The 18,707-nt window shown below is 43.4% G+C and overlaps 1 protein-coding gene and 1 long non-coding RNA gene across 8 annotated transcripts in view; one reads left to right on the top strand and one right to left on the bottom strand.

Annotated features, from left to right (window-relative positions):
- Window positions 1-17,390, bottom strand: part of LOC123573648 (uncharacterized) — an 82,460-nt gene extending 65,070 nt beyond the window's left edge. For both annotated transcript variants that reach the window (XR_010581002.2, XR_006698360.3), the window contains exons 1-2: window positions 17,259-17,390; window positions 16,412-16,490 (exon numbers count right to left, since the gene is read on the bottom strand). This is a non-coding gene — a long non-coding RNA (uncharacterized lncRNA). The remainder of the gene's footprint in view (window positions 1-16,411; window positions 16,491-17,258) is intronic.
- The window catches only part of TNR (tenascin R), a 428,883-nt gene that overhangs the window by 51,661 nt on the left and 358,515 nt on the right, over window positions 1-18,707 (top strand). The gene's annotated exons all lie outside the window — the stretch shown is intronic.

Below are 18,707 nucleotides of genomic sequence, written 5' to 3'. Positions count from 1 at the left end.
GTTAATATCATAATGGCAGGATCAAGTTCACACATAACAATCTTAACCTTAAATGTAAATGGACTAAATGCTCCAATTAAAAGACACAGACTGGCAAACTGGATAAAGAGTCAAGACCCATCAGTCTGCTGTATTCAGGAGACCCATCTCACACGCAGAGACATACATAGGCTCAAAATAAAGGGATGGAGGAAGATTTACCAAGCAAATGGAGAACAAAAAAAAGTGGGGGTTGCAATACTAGTCTCTGATAAAACAGACTTTAAACCATCAAAGATCAAAAGAGACAAAGAAGGCCATTACATAATGGTAAAGGGATCAATTCAACAGGAAGAGCTAACTATCCTAAATATATATGCACCCAATACAGGAGCACCCAGATTCATAAAGCAAGTCCTTAGAGACTTACAAAGAGACTTAGACTCCCATACAATAATAATGGGAGACTTCAACACTCCACTGTCAACATTAGACAGATCAACGAGACAGAAAGTTAACAAGGATATCCAGGAATTGAACTCATCTCTGCAGCAAGCAGACCTAATAGACATCTATAGAACTCTCCACCCCAAATCAACAGAATATACATTCTTCTCAGCACCACATCATACTTACTCCAAAATCGACCACGTAATTGGAAGTAAAGCACTCCTCAGCAAATGTACAAGAACAGAAATTATAACAAACTGTCTCTCAGACCACAGTGCAATCAAACTAGAACTCAGGACTAAGAAACTCAATCAAAACCGCTCAACTACATGGAAACTGAATAACCTGCTCCTGAATGACTACTGGGTACATAACGAAATGAAGGCAGAAATAAAGATGTTCTTTGAAACCAATGAGAACAAAGATACAACATACCAGAATCTCTGGGACACATTTAAAGCAGTGTGTAGAGGGAAATTTATAGCACTAAATGCCCACAAGAGAAAGCAGGAAAGTTCTAAAATTGACACTCTAACATCGCAATTGAAAGAACTAGAGAAGCAAGAGCAAACACATTCGAAAGCTAGCAGAAGGCTAGAAATAACTAAGATCAGAGCAGAACTGAAGGAGATAGAGACACAAAAAACTCTCCAAAAAATCAATGAATCCAGGAGTTGGTTTTTTGAAAAGATCAACAAAATTGACAGACCACTAGCAAGACTAATAAAGAAGAAAAGAGAGAAGAATCAAATCGACGCAATTAAAAATGATAAAGGGGATATCACCACCGACCCCACAGAAATACAAACTACCATCAGAGAATACTATAAACACCTCTACGCAAATAAACTGGAAAATCTAGAAGAAATGGATAATTTCCTGGACACTTATACTCTTCCAAGACTAAACCAGGAAGAAGTTGAATCCCTGAATAGACCAATAGCAGGCTCTGAAATTGAGGCAATAATTAATAGCCTACCAATGAAAAAAAGTCCAGGACCAGATGGATTCACAGCTGAATTCTACCAGAGGTACAAGGAGGAGTTGGTACCATTCCTTCTGAAACTATTCCAATCAATAGAAAAAGAGGGAATCCTCCCTAACTCATTTTATGAGGCCAACATCATCCTGATACCAAAGCCTGGCAGAGACACAACAAAAAAAAGAGAATTTTAGACCAATATCCCTGATGAACATCGATGCAAAAATCCTCAATAAAATACTGGCAAACCGGATTCAGCAACACATCAAAAAGCTTATCCACCATGATCAAGTGGGCTTCATCCCTGGGATGCAAGGCTGGTTCAACATTCGCAAATCAATAAACATAATCCAGCATATAAACAGAACCAAAGACAAGAACCACATGATTATCTCAATTGATGCAGAAAAGGCTTTTGACAAAATTCAACAGCCCTTCATGCTAAAAACGCTCAATAAATTCGGTATTGATGGAACGTACCTCAAAATAATAAGAGCTATTTATGACAAACCCACAGCCAATATCATACTGAATGGGCAAAAACTGGAAAAATTCCCTTTGAAAACTGGCACAAGACAGGGATGCCCTCTCTCACCACTCCTATTCAACATAGTGTTGGAAGTTCTGGCTAGGGCAATTAGGCAAGAGAAAGAAATCAAGGGTATTCAGTTAGGAAAAGAAGAAGTCAAATTGTCCCTGTTTGCAGATGACATGATTGTGTATTTAGAAAACCCCATTGTCTCAGCCCAAAATCTCCTTCAGCTGATAAGCAACTTCAGCAAAGTCTCAGGATACAAAATTAATGTGCAAAAATCACAAGCATTCTTATACACCAGTAACAGACAAACAGAGAGCCAAATCAGGAATGAACTTCCATTCACAATTGCTTCAAAGAGAATAAAATACCTAGGAATCCAACTTACAAGGGATGTAAAGGACCTCTTCAAGGAGAACTACAAACCACTGCTCAGTGAAATCAAAGAGGACACAAACAAATGGAAGAACATACCATGCTCATGGATAGGAAGAATCAATATCGTGAAAATGGCCATGCTGCCCAAGGTAATTTATAGATTCAATGCCATCCCCATCAAGCTACCAAAGAGTTTCTTCACAGAATTGGAAAAAACTGCTTTAAAGTTCATATGGAACCAAAAAAGAGCCCGCATCTCCAAGACAATCCTAAGTCAAAAGAACAAAGCTGGAGGCATCACGCTACCTGACTTCAAACTATACTACAAGGCTACAGTAACCAAAACAGCATGGTACTGGTACCAAAACAGTGATATAGACCAATGGAACAGAACAGAGTCCTCAGAAATAATACCACACATCTACAGCCATCTGATCTTTGACAAACCTGAGAGAAACAAGAAATGGGGAAAGGATTCCCTATTTAATAAATGGTGCTGGGAAAATTGGCTAGCCATAAGTAGAAAGCTGAAACTGGATCCTTTCCTTACTCCTTATACGAAAATTAATTCAAGATGGATTAGAGACTTAAATGTTAGACCTAATACCATAAAAACCCTAGAGGAAAACCTAGGTAGTACCATTCAGGACATAGGCATGGGCAAAGACTTCATGTCTAAAACACCAAAAGCAACAGCAGCAAAAGCCAAAATTGACAAATGGGATCTCATTAAACTAAAGAGCTTCTGCACAGCAAAAGAAACTACCATCAGAGTGAACAGGCAACCTACAGAATGGGAGAAAATTTTTGCAATCTACTCATCTGACAAAGGGCTAATATCCAGAACCTACAAAGAACTCAAACAAATTTACAAGAAAAAAACAAACAACCCCATCAAAAAGTGGGCAAAGGATAGGAACAGACATTTCTCAAAAGAAGACATTCATACAGCCAACAGACACATGAAAAAATGCTCATCATCACTGGCCATCAGAGAAATGCAAATCAAAACCACAATGAGATACCATCTCACACCAGTTAGAATGGCAATCATTAAAAAGTCAGGAAACAACAGGTGCTGGAGAGGATGTGGAGAAATAGGAACACTTTTACACTGTTGGTGGGATTGTAAACTAGTTCAACCATTATGGAAAACAGTATGGTGATTCCTCAAGGATCTAGAACTAGATGTACCATATGACCCAGCCATCCCATTACTGGGTATATACCCAAAAGATTATAAATTATGCTCCTATAAAGACACATGCACTCGTATGTTTATTGCAGCACTATTCACAATAGCAAAGACTTGGAATCAACCCAAATGTCCATCAGTGACAGATTGGATTAAGAAAATGTGGCACATATACACCATGGAATACTATGCAGCCATCAAAAAGGATGAGTTTGTGTCCTTTGTAGGGACATGGATGCAGCTGGAAACCATCATTCTTAGCAATCTATCACAAGAACAGAAAACCAAACACCGCATGTTCTCACTCATAGGTGGGAACTGAACAATGAGATCACTTGGACTCAGGAAGGGGAACATCACACACAGGGGCCTGTCATGGGGAGGGGGGAGGGGGGAGGGATTGCATTGGGAGTTATACCTGATGTAAATGACGAGTTGATGGGTGCAGCACACCAACATGGCACAAGTATACATATGTAACAAACCTGCACGTTATGCACATGTACCCTACAACTTAAAGTATAATAATAATAAATAAATTAAAAAAAAAAAAAAAAAAAAGACTGGCCATACATTGATAACAAGTGAAGTTAGGTAATGGGTAAGGAGAGGTTTATTATACTATTAACTTTGCTTTTACTTATGTTTAAAATTTCCACAATAAAAGTAAAAAGATAAGCAAATTAAAAAAAAAAAAAAAAAAAAAAAGAGTATCAGCCGTAGGGGATTAGGGCCCACTCTAATGTTCTCACTTTAACTTAATTGTCTCATTAAAGTCCCTATCTCCAAATAAGATCACATTCCAAGTACTGGGCAGGGTAGGGTTTCAACATATGATTTTGAGAACACAGTTGAGCCCATAAGGATTTTGGTATTTATTCTTAGAGCAACAGAAAAGTACTAGAGTAATTTAAGCATAGGGGTGGCACTATTTGCATTTAGAATTTCCTGTGGTTGCAATGTGGGATCTGATTGGACAGGAAACAGTGAAATTCAAAAATTTATTTACTTGGATGCAAAATCGATAGGACTTTGGATAGATTGAATATGAGGGGCAAGAACAAGGGAGGTCAGTGATGATGCTTGGATTTCTGGCTTGAGCCACTGAATGGTTGTGACGTTTTATCTCTAGTGAGATAAAGAATGATGGAACAGGTCCAGGTTCAGAAGTGATAGCAGGAAGACCATGAATTTGTTCTGATTGTGGGGTGTTGAAGAGCCTAGAGGTCAACCAAGTAGGGATATCCCTTGAGATACTGTATGGTACTTTGTCGTAAGACTGAGAGGAAAAGTCTGGACTGTAAATATTAGACTCTGAGCCATTGGCAGAGAGGTGGTGTCTGAAGAGAGGACATGGGTAAAACTGGACAGAAATACAACATGAATAAGAAGAGAAAGGATCCTGGGGCTAAGCCTCAAAGAACTCTGGTACATACAAACATTGGATTTTGAAGGCTTATTCTTCTATTTTTTACATATACTGAATTTAAAGGCATTCCTCAGCTAAGTCTTCATAGAATTTGATGTTATATATATGAATAAGTTAGGGGCAAGAGAGCAGTTGAAATGTACTCCAGCATGGTCCATGATTTTATTGTACAGAAGCTTATTGCCCATCATCCCTAGTGCTGGACACATGGAAGGAGGCTGGCTTCTCCATTTCATGCATTGTATACGCATTGCTGGAAATGAGATCAAATCAGATGAGATTGGGTGCATTCAGGGTGGTGGGGCTGTAGACGTGAGATTAAATCAAAACATTCTCAGTCCTATGTGGCAAATTTTAGAACAGTCACCCATAGAACACAGTGTTTGCCTCATCCTCATCCCTCTTGTGACTCAGGAATGGCCAGGAGAAGAGGCATTGTGAATGACAGCGTACAGATGGGCTCCTGGGAAACCTAAGAGGAGGGAGGGAAATTAATCATCCAAGTCTCCTTGGATAACCACATTTCCCACATGTGGCACAGGGGATAATCTATGGAGATGGGGCTCTAGGACCCTGGCAAACAGGTAAACAGATCATCTTAGAGGAGGATTTCTGTCGGGAGACAATTTGTGTTCCTAAACTAGGATGGTTAATTTGATGTCACACGTGATCGAGTACCTTCTCTGTGTCCCACACACGTGTAGTACAAGTTACAAGAGAGACAGGTGGATGATGGAGGGTGTTTGAGAAATAAAAGAGAAGTGAGAAGTGTGGCCACTCCAACCTCAGAGACTCCTGGAGAGATAACAGAAAGCAAGCTGGGAAAGTGTGTGATGATGCAGTACTTAGGATGCATCATACTTTGGGAAATAAGTCTCTTTGTTTCAAAGACCGTGCCCTCATTACCTCTAACATTCTATATAGTTTACAACTGTTTATCATGTTTGTAGTTTACTGTCTGTGTCCTGTCACTTAAATAACTTCACAAGTACAGAGGTCTGTGTCTGTTTTCCTCAATGGCATATTGCAAGCACCTGAAACAGTGCCCGCACAGAGTAGATGTTCAATCAATATTTGTTGGATGAATGAATGAGTGAACATTCTTCCCAATTCTGTGAAGCAGGACTGATATGGTTCTCCCTGCATGTGGTGTTGGCTCCCTGCATAGGTCCTCACCAGTTCACATAACAATGTGTAATAAATAATCCCTCTTTACCCTATTTGTCTGCACACCTTGAAGGAAGGTAAGGCCTATCCTAGGGCCTGTGAAGTTCATAACACTTCTTCCCAAGTCTCCCACTGCTCCTTTCATGAGACCTTCCTCTTCTCTCCCTCATTAGTGGACCCATTCAGGGAAATAACTCCTCTGGCCACCTCTCCACTGCTTACTCCTGCTTAGCCCTCAGTGAGACTGATCTTTGCTCATGGAGTTCTCTCAACTGTGCTTGGGAAAATGAGCTTACTTGTTTATAGCTGCAAAATTAAAGGCTTTATTCTTTGAGGGTGCAAATTTCAGACCCAAAGCAGATGGAAAGATAGGTGAAGGGAACTTGAGGCACTCTCCAATTATAATTAACTGTTGCTGGGGCAGATGCCACGCACAAATATATTTGGTCCATCTTGGAAGCATGTGACAAGAACCAGTAAATTCCCAGATGGCCCCTGTGCCTCTTCTCTGGAGGTCCAGCCAGCACCATGTCTAGCTGCACAAGACCACGTCCCAAGCATTGCCAGGGGCAGAGAGACAGGTCTTTTTCCAGTCCTGGAGTGTCCCGACCCAGACCATGTTTTCACTGGCTCTCCTCAATGGCCCCTGTTCTTGCATGCATCTGCCCCAAGGTTAATTGGCATCTAATTTCATTTTATCCCTCTTATTCCCTTTCCTGACACCCACAGATACATTTTGCTCCATTTGTTGTTACTTCCACCTCTGGTAATAGCATTTTGACCGTGAAGTATGTCATGGGAACCCAACTACTTTGCCAATGCAAAGTGCAAAATTGAACCTAATTAAGAATGAAAATTAATTATATATGAAATAATTTCTGAGGGATTGTAGAGATGAATGTGAATATTCTTCTCAAGGAAGCCCCTCAGAGGAGGTGAGACTTGGATGAGTCTTGATACAGGAGTTGGAGCCGTTTCAGGATGGCATGGGATAGCCCCCCTGAAATGGAATGCATGTGGGAATATCACACGATGGGTTTAGCAGCTAGGGAGAGAATGAGCCTGAAGAAAAAGGTTTGTGTTGGAGAATAGAGCAAAAATAAGAAATCTGATTACTCTCCACAGCTGCAGGCTGCCTGTCTGTCAGCTAAGCTAACAGGCTTCCCCTGATCTGAGCATTGAAACCGACAAAGAGATTAATAAACCAAGTTCGGGGCTGAAAAAGGACAGGACCTACCAAGAACTCAGTCAGTATCTGTTTGAGGCTCTGAAGCTGATTTTTAGGGCATGGAAAGAAGGGGCTGGGTCTGACTTGTTAAGGAACACAGCAGGTGGAGAGACCAGATATTTCACTTTTGAGTAGCCTCTCTGTGCCTCAGCGGTCCCATCTACAATTTGAAGAGAATAACAATATCTCCTTTTTAGGATTGTTGTGGGAATCAAAGTTAGTTGAAACGTAGGAAACTCTTACAACTGTGCCTGTCACATAACAAGTTCTTCGTTGTTACTACTACTACCTTCCTCTTCCTCTTATAATTATCATCATCATATTACTATTTTGAAACCGTTGATCTCTCTACTTCCTTGATATCACTTTCTCTAGGTTTTCTTCCTACCTGTGGCCTGCATTTCCCAGTCTGCTCTGCAGAGCCCCCTTGTTCTGCTCTGCTGCTGGGTGTTAAGGTGTGGATAGGAGTGGATGTCCTTCTCAGCTGCATGCTGTCTATGGTGCTATCCAACTACTTACTACAGAGATGTTTAATTAACATCTCAAGTTTAAAATGACCCCAAAGAACTCTTGACTTCCTGTGTCAAACATCCCAACAAATTCTTCGTCCAACACTCTCCACTCTCCGTTTTAACAAGTGCTACCATGACTCACCAAGTTGATTGGTTACCAAACCTGGAAGGTTTCTTTGATCTGTCATTCTGCTTCACACCTCATATTCAATCCATCAGCCAGCCTCATGTATCTTATTTCCTAAATCTATTTAGAACGTGTTCAATCTTCTCTCCTCCTTCAGTGACTTCCATCCTTCCCTCAGCTGCCATCACAATAGTCTCCTAACTCACTCCACCTGTTTCTCTTTTGTTCTACTCCAATACTTCTCCGTGCAAAGTCAGAGGGAATACTAAATAATTACATCAGATCAAGTCCAGCGACTTGTTATCACAATCAAACTTAAACCCGAATGGCTCCCCTGGCACTTAGGCCAGGAGGATCCAGTCCTGCCTAGCTCTGCACCACCTCGCCACCTCTCATCCTCCCAGCTGCTCTGCTGCAGCCACACAGGTCTTCCCTCCCATCCTCAAACCCACCCGGCTTATTCCCGCCTGGGGGCTGAGCTGTGTCTTCTGAGAGTCATTTGGAATGCTCCTTCTTGCTATTTATGACTCAGTGTGAATGTCACCTTCTCAAGAGGACTTTCCTGGCCACCCCATCTAGAAGTAGCCACTCCATCACTCACTCTCACATTGGTCTATTATAATTGCTTTGCACCCTCATCGCCAGATCATATTTTTTTGTTTAAACATTTGTTGATTCTCTTATGATGTCCAGACACTGACGCGGAGACCTCATCTGTCTTTGTCACTTCAATACTTCAGAGCCTATAACAGTACCCTACGCGTAGTAGGTACTCAAATCAAAATTTATTATGTTTATTGAGTTATAAAGATCCATGGCAATGTAATAGAATAAAAAGACATAGCTTTGGCCCAGATCTAAGCCAAAACCCTGGTTCTTCCTATATGAACTTGTAACTTTGCCTGTAAACCTGCTTACAGCTGTGTGACCTTGAATTTGCTTACCAACACTGAGCCTTGACTTATCCATTTGTTAAATAGCAGTATCATTATCTTACTTAATGTTGTGACAATTACATGAAACAATGAGTCATGGAAAATACTGTGTGTTCCTATTATGGATTCGCCACAAATTTTACCTATTAGTGTTGAGCCTCTGGGTAGTAACGGAAACCGAGGCCTCAGGTATTGGAGAAAAGGACTTAGTGAGAAAGAAACCCTCTGCCTGTAGATTGAACAAGCACAGTGAAAGAGAGAAAACGCAGCCTGCAGTCTTCCCTCACCCCTCCCTGCCTGACCACCCTGTTACAATGCTGCTGTTGGCAGTGCCATTAAAATGTACATAAATATTGGTGCATACTAATGGGATGGCATCAAGACCAATAAAGGCAATGAGAGGCAAGGTTATTGATGCCTGTCTGAGGGCCTCCACGGGACCCAAGCCAAGGCTGTAACAAGGATCCAGAAGTTGCATCAGGCCAATTGATTCTCTATCACCCCAGGAAGACACGCATTCAGGGGAGCTGGCAGCCTGGCCAGCCATAGCCTGCGTTAATGAAAACATGCAAATGGCCCTGCTCCCAGCATCATTTCCCTCCCTGGAATCTTTCAGGCCTCCAATCTAAGAGGTAGTTGGCACCTTGGATTTATATAGACAAAAACAATGGGGAAAAAAACCAGGGCAGATTAAGGTATTCGGCCATGCTACCTGGTGTCCCTGTGGAAAGAGGGGCTCTTTGTGACATGTTTTCGCGAGCAGGGAGGTGATGAAGAGGCAGTGTGTCACTGCCTGGGGTCCCTCTGGGTGGCCAAGATGTTGCATAGTAGCCTGGTGAAGGACAAAGAGTCCTACGCAGAAGCCAGGAGAAGATTCCAGACTCAGGCCTCTGGTCCTCTCTGGGCTTCATATGAGCCATCAGTGGGAGGATTTCTGATGTGGTCCCACAGAGACAACCAGGGCATTGAGGCTTGCAGGGTGCCAATAACTCTAGTTACCTGTGTGCTTGCCATCTCCTCACTAGACTGGGAGCCCCCTGAGGTCAGTGACTGTGTTTTATTCATTTACGGATTCCCAGAGCACAACACAGTGCCAAGTATGCAGAGGTCACTGCATAATGTTTGCTGAGTGAATGACTTTGACAATGCTGTCTCTGGCTTCTATCATAAAAGACATGGCCTTGGCCTTGCAGCATGGAAGAAACTCTCTGAGAGGGCAGAAAGATGAGAATGGAAGTGACTTACAGAGAACTGGCTCATGGGTAGGGAGTTTTGGGAAAAACAAACAGAAACTTAGGGCCTAGTCCTCACTGCACTCTGACTTTACCAAACAAAGTCACATGTTGCTTCTGAATTCTGCTAAATCCAGCCAGCTTTAGGGATTGTTAGTCGCAAAGGCAAGGCCTCTCCGGCACCCCCACCACGCCAATTGCATCCTCATTTCCTTCCTTTCTAACTTGTCCCACTGCCCTCTGCTTCCTGGGTTACTCAGTGGACAAAACAGAACAAAACTGGGGTCTGCAGCATTTGGGGCCTGCAACAGACTCAGTCATTCTCTTCCTAATTTGTTCATTCATTCATTTGCTCAACTAATGTTCATTTAACATCTGCTTTGCTCCAGGCACAGAAATTTCCTGGGCAGTCACAACAAAAGGGAATAGCAAGCCTCATCACAGTTATTTAGAAAGCTCACTGCCTCCTTTCTTCCTGGCCTCTTCTTAAGGCAGGGCTGATTCTGAAGTGCTCATTCTCAAGTCTGCAATGCTAATGAAAAGCACAGGAGCTGCAGATAGGCTTGTCTGCCACAGCCCCCCCGGGACCAGGGCTCCTCCCTGTACCCAGCCTAGAATGCTCTGGAACCTTGGCACTCAGCAGAGCTGAGGGCTCATTTGGCACAAGGCATCCAGGGGCCTAGTTATTGAAATATCAAAGGTGTTCATTAGAAGTCAGTTTCCTCTATGTGAGATGCTTGTTCTCCCAACGTGTTCCCAAGGAGGCTGGGGAGAAGGGGAGTATAGCGCTCTGGCCCATCTAGTTTAATTTATAACTTATGTCACAGCAGCAATTAGTATGTATTGTTTACATTCCTTCTTAACACTTTCCCTGAATCCCTGGGTGTTTGAGATGGCTGGTGTATTCACGCCCAGCTTGCTGGAAGATTGGAGCATATTCTGGGGGAGGGGAGGGTGTGGTGGGGGGCGCTAACAGTAGAAGATGGGGAGGGCCAGGCAGTCTTCAGCCTGAGCCATATGGGATACATCTTGCTTGAAGCATGTGATCCTGACAGGAGCATCTGCCTCACATTGTAGCTCATGTTTTCTCGGTGTGGGGAGCAGAGGACTTCATCATGCATTCAGTCCCCTTCATTGTCTTTTGAAAAGAAAAGAAGGCACATGGGAGATGAGACTGGGCATGAGCTAGCTCAGCACACCACCTCTCTTCTTCATTTCGGGGTTAACTATGTCTAGAAAGGTTTAGAATGGGGAAGAGGCAAGCTTGAAGTTTCTGGGAGAAAGAAAATGAAAGGAAGGGACCGAACATGTTGCTTTGTTTTGAATGCTATGTTCTTTCTATTATAGCATGCTTCCTTTCTGTGGGTGCAAAGAATTGATAGGACTAATGTAAACTGAATATTTGGAAAAATAAGCCTTTATAAGAAGACCGTAATGCAGGGGTAAAGGCAGGGGCTGGAGACAGAGTAAACAGAGGTTTCTTAGAGAGACTTAGAGGGCACAAAGAGGGCTCTAAAAGACAAGAAAAGTGAGAGAGAAGAGAGGTGAGATGGTGCTTGTCAGTGGAAATGATAATGTTGTCCTTTCTCCTCTGGCCAGAGCTCAGTGGAGGGAGGCAGGATGGGCATCAGTGGAGAGGAAAGGGAGGCACCAGAGCAGGCAGAGCTGAGCCCAGGAGGACTCTGACTAAGCGTTAGCTCGTGCCATGGTGCCTTGGGAATGTCTGGGGCTAAGCATAGATGCAACTGTGCTCCTGAGTCTTTCCTGCCCTCTCAAGGAAAATAATCTAGAATTCCTAGCAATTCCACTATTGGTTATCTACCTAAAGGAAAAGAAATAATTTTATCAAAAAGACACCTGCACTCATATATTTATCACAGCATTATCCGCAGTAGCAAAGTCATGGAATTAACTTAAGTGTCCATCAACGGTGGATTGGATAAAGAAGATGTAGGATATGTATACCATGGAATACTATGCAGCCATAAAAAGAATGAAGTCATGTTCTTTGCAGCAACATGGATGTAGCTGGAGGTCATTATCCTAAGTGAAATAGCGCAGAAACAGAAAATCAAATAACACATGTTCTCACTTATAAGTGGGAACAAAACAATTGGTACAAATGGGACGTAAAGATGGAAACAATAGACACTGGGGACTCCAAAAGAGCGGGGATGGAGGAGACAAGCGTTGAAAAACTACCCATTGGGTACTATGTTTACTATTTGGGTGATGAGCTCACTCTAAGCATTATGAAATGTACCCAGCATTACAAACTATACCCAAGTAACAAATCTGCACACGTACCCCAGAATCTATAATAAAATAAAATAAGAATCCATGGTGGTAGGCAAAGGGAATGAGTTTTGCAAACTAAGACTGGCCAGGAACTCTCTGTCTATATGTGGTCTTCAAATTAATGTTTGGTGTGAGTATTACTAGTGTTCTCTGACATATCTAATGACTCTGTGTTGAATGTGGTTTGTCTTCTATTTTAGATTTTCCAAGGTGATTGAAGAAGCAGGAGTGATAGGTGGTATACCATGAAAATAGTTCTCAGTTTTATCAGGAAATGAAATTGGTGGAATTAACCAGCCAGAGATTACTAGAAAGTGGCCTTTAGTGTGGCCTATAAATGAGTGTTCAGTAAGTATTGTTTGAATACATGAATAACTGTTAGCTGGTGAAGCAAATCATGGCAAATAAAAAACTTATGATTTTTTCCTTCTTATTGAAAAACACTCTGTGTGTGTGCATGTGTGTGTGCACACGCGTGTGTGTGTGTGCAATCAAAATTCAGATCCAGTCTCACGCCTGGTGGTAGAAAGCTTCTTGAGAAAGGAGCCATAATGCTTGTAATTCTACTGTTGAATAGTAACATTTTTTAAAGCCACTTCTCTCATTTCTTCAGGTCCAAATGAAATCTCTGAGCAACACATGAGAACAACAGTGTCAGGGGACTTAAAAAAAAAAAAAGAAAAAAAAAGAAAGACAGTTAATAGAAAAAAAAATGGTTTGCTTGAGTCAAAAAGGAATAAAAGGCAAATGTTAGCTATTTCTCAATGAAATAATTATGAGATTTTGCAGAGGGAGATTTTTGGGGGGATGATTTGGGACCTGAGAAAACTAGGTAGAAGGCTGATGTAGGGAAGGGCTGATGGTCACTTGGACATACTTAATATGATGATGCCTCTAATCCCAGGGTATAGACTTTGACTTTTTTTTTCCTTTAAAGGCGACAAATTGAATCAAGCCAGACACACCTTCTTATCCTGCTCCTTCATGCCAAGGACACCCATTTGAGAGAATATTGGCCAGGATTCATGGTCATGGGCAGAATGCAACTCATGGGCCCAACAGAGGCCAAATCCATGAACTTAACCTTATCCCCACAGTTCTCTAACCAGTGGAATTGACTAGCCAGAGATTGCTGGGAGAGTGGCCTTTAACGTGACCTGACATCAGTGTGCAATGAGTATTGTTTGAATATGTGAATGAACTGTTAGCTGGAGAAGCAAATCATGGTACAGAAAGGTCACAGGTCAGTTATTGGATTTGTGATTTATTCATAAGGAGATGATTGCTGAAGTTTCAAGTCTTTTCCTTGACTACGTAGGAAAAAGCAAGCCTGAAGTAAATTGAAGATCAATTACTGAGGAATGGAAAGGTGAAAAGAACTCAGAAGCAATTCAGAGAGAGCAAAGTGAGGAAAATCCAGAGAATAAGGGGCCCCAGAATTCCAGGAGGAAGGGCTATCCAAAATGTAGAAAGTATTGAAGAATGGAGGAGAATGAAGAGTCAGATCTAATGTAACTTAGAGGGGAAGAACCAAGCCACCTTGATGAAAAAAGGAAATAGGAAAAGCCAGAAAGGAAGGGTTAGATGTCTAAAATGAACATAGCCTTAACTGATTTGGGGTTTCCCAATGTTCTAAGGAAGAGGAGTGTGTGGAGTTGAGCTACATCAATAAAGGGGCTTCCATGAGGAAAGCACTTTGGGAAATCCTAGGTTAAACGATGATAAACAGAGTTCTTTCCCATAGACTTCAGAGCCTTTAATATGATCATGTATACTGTCAACCTCCATAAGGAAAATGCATTACTGGCATTTTCTGAACCTAGCTAACTATAGAGCACTCTTTTTCATGGAGCATTTGATAGAGAAGGTATTCAAAGAACGTACTTCAGAAATGTTCAATATGCATCATTCATACTGGGTCTCTTTGGATTGTGGCAGGGTGGTGTGGCAGGAAAATTATTTTAAGAAGGAATGGAAATTTTACAGTCCTAGCCTTTGTCACCCACCACCTGTGTAACTTTAATGAGTTATACCACTTCTCTGGGCTTTAGTTTGCTCATGTGTCAATTACAGTGAGCTAGAGGATGTTGATGTCTACTAGATTTTAGGTTTTATAGTCCTAATTGATGCCCTTTGAATATTGAAATCATGTGAAAATTATAGGATAGATGGATGAAACCCATTCCTCACTCAATTAATTTTTTGTCCTCCTCTCTAAACTGTAAGATCTGGGAGGGTAGGCTCTGTATCTATTTTGTGCACCCTCATAACTGTAGCACCTAACACAGGGCCTGAGACACAGTAGAAGTTCAATATATTTTGTTGAATGAACAGATGAGTGGCTTCATATTTGATGAGCCATCATGTTATGCCTGTCAGAAAAGAAGATGGAGCGCTAACATCCCAGACCTCAGCCTTCCTCCAGTGACTGAGTCAGTCTGGTGCACACCTCCAGCACAGAGGTGCCACAAGGACATTCTCCCTAACAGTGCAGCCAAGCATCAGAGTCCATAGGAAGTCTGCACCTCTGGGTTCCTGAATCCCACTTTGGCTGGAGTCTCCCAGCTCTCGGACCAGGCTGGCTCCCTTCCCACCTTGGGACTGGTTCCCACAGTCACTCTCCTGTTGGTGTATGGGCACGAAAGCTCACAAATTGCTTTCTCACAGGACCAGAGCTGCCTGAAAGCAGAACTGACTGCTTCATTGTCAGCTACTGCAGACTTGGTGGCTGGCAGTGAGAATCTATTTTCTCTCACTAAATTAATCACTGTTGGAAGCTGATCTCCTGGGGTTTCCTCAAACACACCCTCATGTGCTCTCACAGCTTTTCCCTCTTTCCTCATCTGTCCTTTCCTTGCCCTCCCTTCCCCCTCCCACTGCAGGTGTTTGGGCTGAGGTGGGAGACAGCCTGACAGGTGCTGGCATGGAAACCACACAGGTCCCTGTGGATGTCCAGCCTGGGCTGGGGAAAGAAGATAGGGCACATCTGCCTGCCTTGTGCTGAAGGGGCATAGGCAGATGAAGCAGCTTAGAAGTTCCACCTGCCAGACTCACCCTTGGCCAATTTAGACATTTTCAGAGCCTCTTTTGGAGAAGGATGGTGGTGGAATCACTCCTTAAGAAAAATTTTTCCAGTAAAAGCAGCTCTGACTTAGAGATTGTGGGGTTGGTCACATCCAGACTACATTTGATCAGTATTGGTAACATGTTACCACCTGCTGCCTGTAAAGACATTAACCTGATTTTTCTAGGACAAGCCTTTGTTATCTTTCTTGATTAGATCTCTGTGAGTTCTTTAATCTCGTAAGGAAATAAGCTGTGTGTGTGTGTGTTGTGTGTGTGCATGCACAATTAGTAAGGAAAGAAGGGCATGGAAGCTGGCTCTAAGCAGATCCTCTTTGGGATCTTTTGACCAGTGCGCGAAGTCATTCAAGTGGACAGGGAGAGAAAAGGGGAAGCAGGAAGAACTGTCACAGGCCCCCAGACTACAGTCAAGTTGGTGCCAGTCCTTGCCCCGGAGTGCCCATTGTTTCTGGGAACATCTGGCCAGGGGTAGTTTGAGTCCTGTTGCAAAATAGTGGGAGTCCCCACTATTTTGTGGACTTTCCTGGCTCTAGCTACACACAGAATACTTCCTTTCTGCAGGAGTAAGATCTTAGACTTTGGATGTCTGAAAAGGGAAATCACACCATTCCAGCACCCATGTAGAGTGCATGTGGGGTCCCAGAGGTGGAGGGTGCCATTCTCTTGCAACTCTCTTATTGCCATAAGAGTTTGTGAGGAGGTTCTTTGGTACAACCCAGTTCTGCTTCCACCTAAAGTCCAAGCACTCCATGACTGAGGCAGGAAGGGAGTGGAACTGACATCTGTCTCAGGGCAGGCACCTTTCAGAAGGCTGGTCCTCTCCGTCAGAGTCTTGGGATTATGCTATAATCATAAGGCATAATCATAAGGATAGTCTCACCTGAGCCCAGCATTCCATCCCACAGGGGCAGAAGATGGTGGGAGTCAGGCCTTCCAGTGGACTGAATATAAAGTAGAATCTGAAATGAAAATAATCCATGCTCCTTAAGAGAACCTGCGGTAGATTTAAATATGGAAAGAGTGGAGGCTCTGGAGGCTGCACACTGACTGTCTGACTGTAAGAGGAACTTGCTTCTCTGAGCGGTGTCTCTGCCTAGAACACAGGGATCGTCACACCTGCTCCATAGGGTCATCGTGAGGATTTAGGAGCTCATGAATGTAAGCACCTGGGCCCGGAGAAGCTCACAGTAAGTGATAGCTATGATTATAATATCCATAACCACAAGTGAGCATAGGCAGTTAGTAATTAGTACATTGTAACTTTTTCAGAGGGTCCTTATGTTTGTTGCTTCAGGCTCAATTCCAACACCATCAGCCTGGTTAAGTAAATGTGGGGATTGAAGATACTGGATGCCTGCATTTTTCTCAGGATTAAAACCATTCTTAGGCTGTTGAGCTCTTAACTGATTCAGGAACCATCTCTGATGACCAAGTGCCATTCACGGAGCATCATCTGCTCTGCAAGGCATTGCTCTCAAGCTGGCTGTGTCTCCTGCATGAGCAGCAGCTCCTTTCGTGGGGGTGGGGGAGCAGATGGAGAAGTTATCCTTCCTCCCTCAGACCCCCATTTCACCCTGAGAGCATGGAGCCAGATTCAGGTGGTGGGTGGAGACTCCAAAAGAACAAGCTTCTGGCCCCTTCCCACCTTTCTCCTTCTATCCCGCCCCATCCCCACTCCTGCGCCCAGCCCTTCCCTCTGCAGTTGCTCAGTCTCTGATTCTGCTCACCGACATCTCTGCACCTTGCTTATGGAGTGCATCACCTCTCCCACGGGTGTACAGGTGGAGACGTAGTTACAGAGGAAGTCATTTCCTAGAGTCTCATATCAGTTTAGGAAGAATAAAACACAAGCCATCCCTGGAGGGCGGGAGAGAGGAAAGAGCATGCTGAGTGAGAGATGGCGGATTTAATCTGAGTGAGAGATGGCGGATTTTCTCTTCCTGGGCTTTATGGAAGAAGGATCAATGGGGCAAACCGCAGCACCTGCCTACAGATGGAGCTACCTCCGCACTCCTCGCTCCTGCTCTCTTTGCTGCAAGCATAGTTTGCCTCTTTGGTTTCCTGCTCCTCTGGGTCCCGCTGGCATCCCCAGCAAGCCAGTCTTGCCTCCCACCTCGCTGCTTTAGAGTCTATGTGACTTTGATCTGTGTCTCCTTTCTCCTTCTCTTTCTCTTTCTGGGCTCGGCTTCCTCACTTGGCCTGCGGCACTGATGCCTTGTTGGGAGCTGTTCTTTCCTCCTCAGCTCCATCACTCACAATGAAAAGTGTGCCTACTAAAATTAATAGACTTGTAAATAAAAGGCGGCTCACCCTTGGCCTTTGCTTCTCCCTGCCTCCCTTCTTCCTGTCCCTTTTTATTTGTTTGTACTCACCAACCTGTCTGCACCTGGAGCCCTCAAAGGACTTTCCTATGTGCCAGGCACTGCTCTAGGTGCTTTCATACAATACTAGAGGCAGTACTAATATCATCCCCATTTGCACAGGGGGAAACAACTGAGGTTCAGAGTGGTTCCAACTTCCCAAGTGTCACACCACTAGAAACTGGTAGCACCAAGATTCCTACCCAGTCTTGGTCCAGAGTTAATACTCTGAATACCACATAAAGTGGCTTCTTTATACCATGACAAATGCAAGGCAAGCAATGCTGTGCTTTTGTTTGCAGACACATTGCTACTCAGTCCTTACACTCAGACCCCACGTGCTCACAGCACCCCTTTATCCCTCACTGTCATCTCTGTGTTAGTCCCCCCTGCCCTGTCCCCATCCCTTGTTGCACCTCTTTTGTACCTTAGCATGCTTTCTGACCCCTCGAGGCTCTGTCTCTGTCCCTCTTGCATTTCCCCAGTCTTCGAGCTTCACTTCAAGCTGTCTGCCTCTGTATTTTTCTCCTTTTAATTTCCTTCATCTCTCTCCTCCCATGGCACGCAGTGTTCAGCTGTCATCCTGCCAGCATCTCTTCTCTATGTCTCTGTCAATATCTCTTTCTCTCACTTCCCCTTTCCCATCTTAACACACTCCTGCCTTTCTCAGTCCCTCTCTGCCATGCTTCTCTTTTGTCTCCCTCTCTTGTTTCTTTCGTGGCCCCATTTATTACTTTAGGGCTCAACCAAGAGCATCTCTGTCTGTCTCTGCCTCCCCGCCCTGCCCCCTCTCCCTTTTCTGAGACTCTCAGCTGC

The sequence above is a fragment of the Macaca fascicularis genome, chromosome 1 (genome assembly GCF_037993035.2).
Source record: "Macaca fascicularis isolate 582-1 chromosome 1, T2T-MFA8v1.1".
In the NCBI taxonomy this organism is placed as follows: domain Eukaryota; kingdom Metazoa; phylum Chordata; class Mammalia; order Primates; family Cercopithecidae; genus Macaca; species Macaca fascicularis.
Note: the sequence above shows the minus strand (reverse complement) of the source record. Positions and strands in the feature narration are given on the sequence as shown.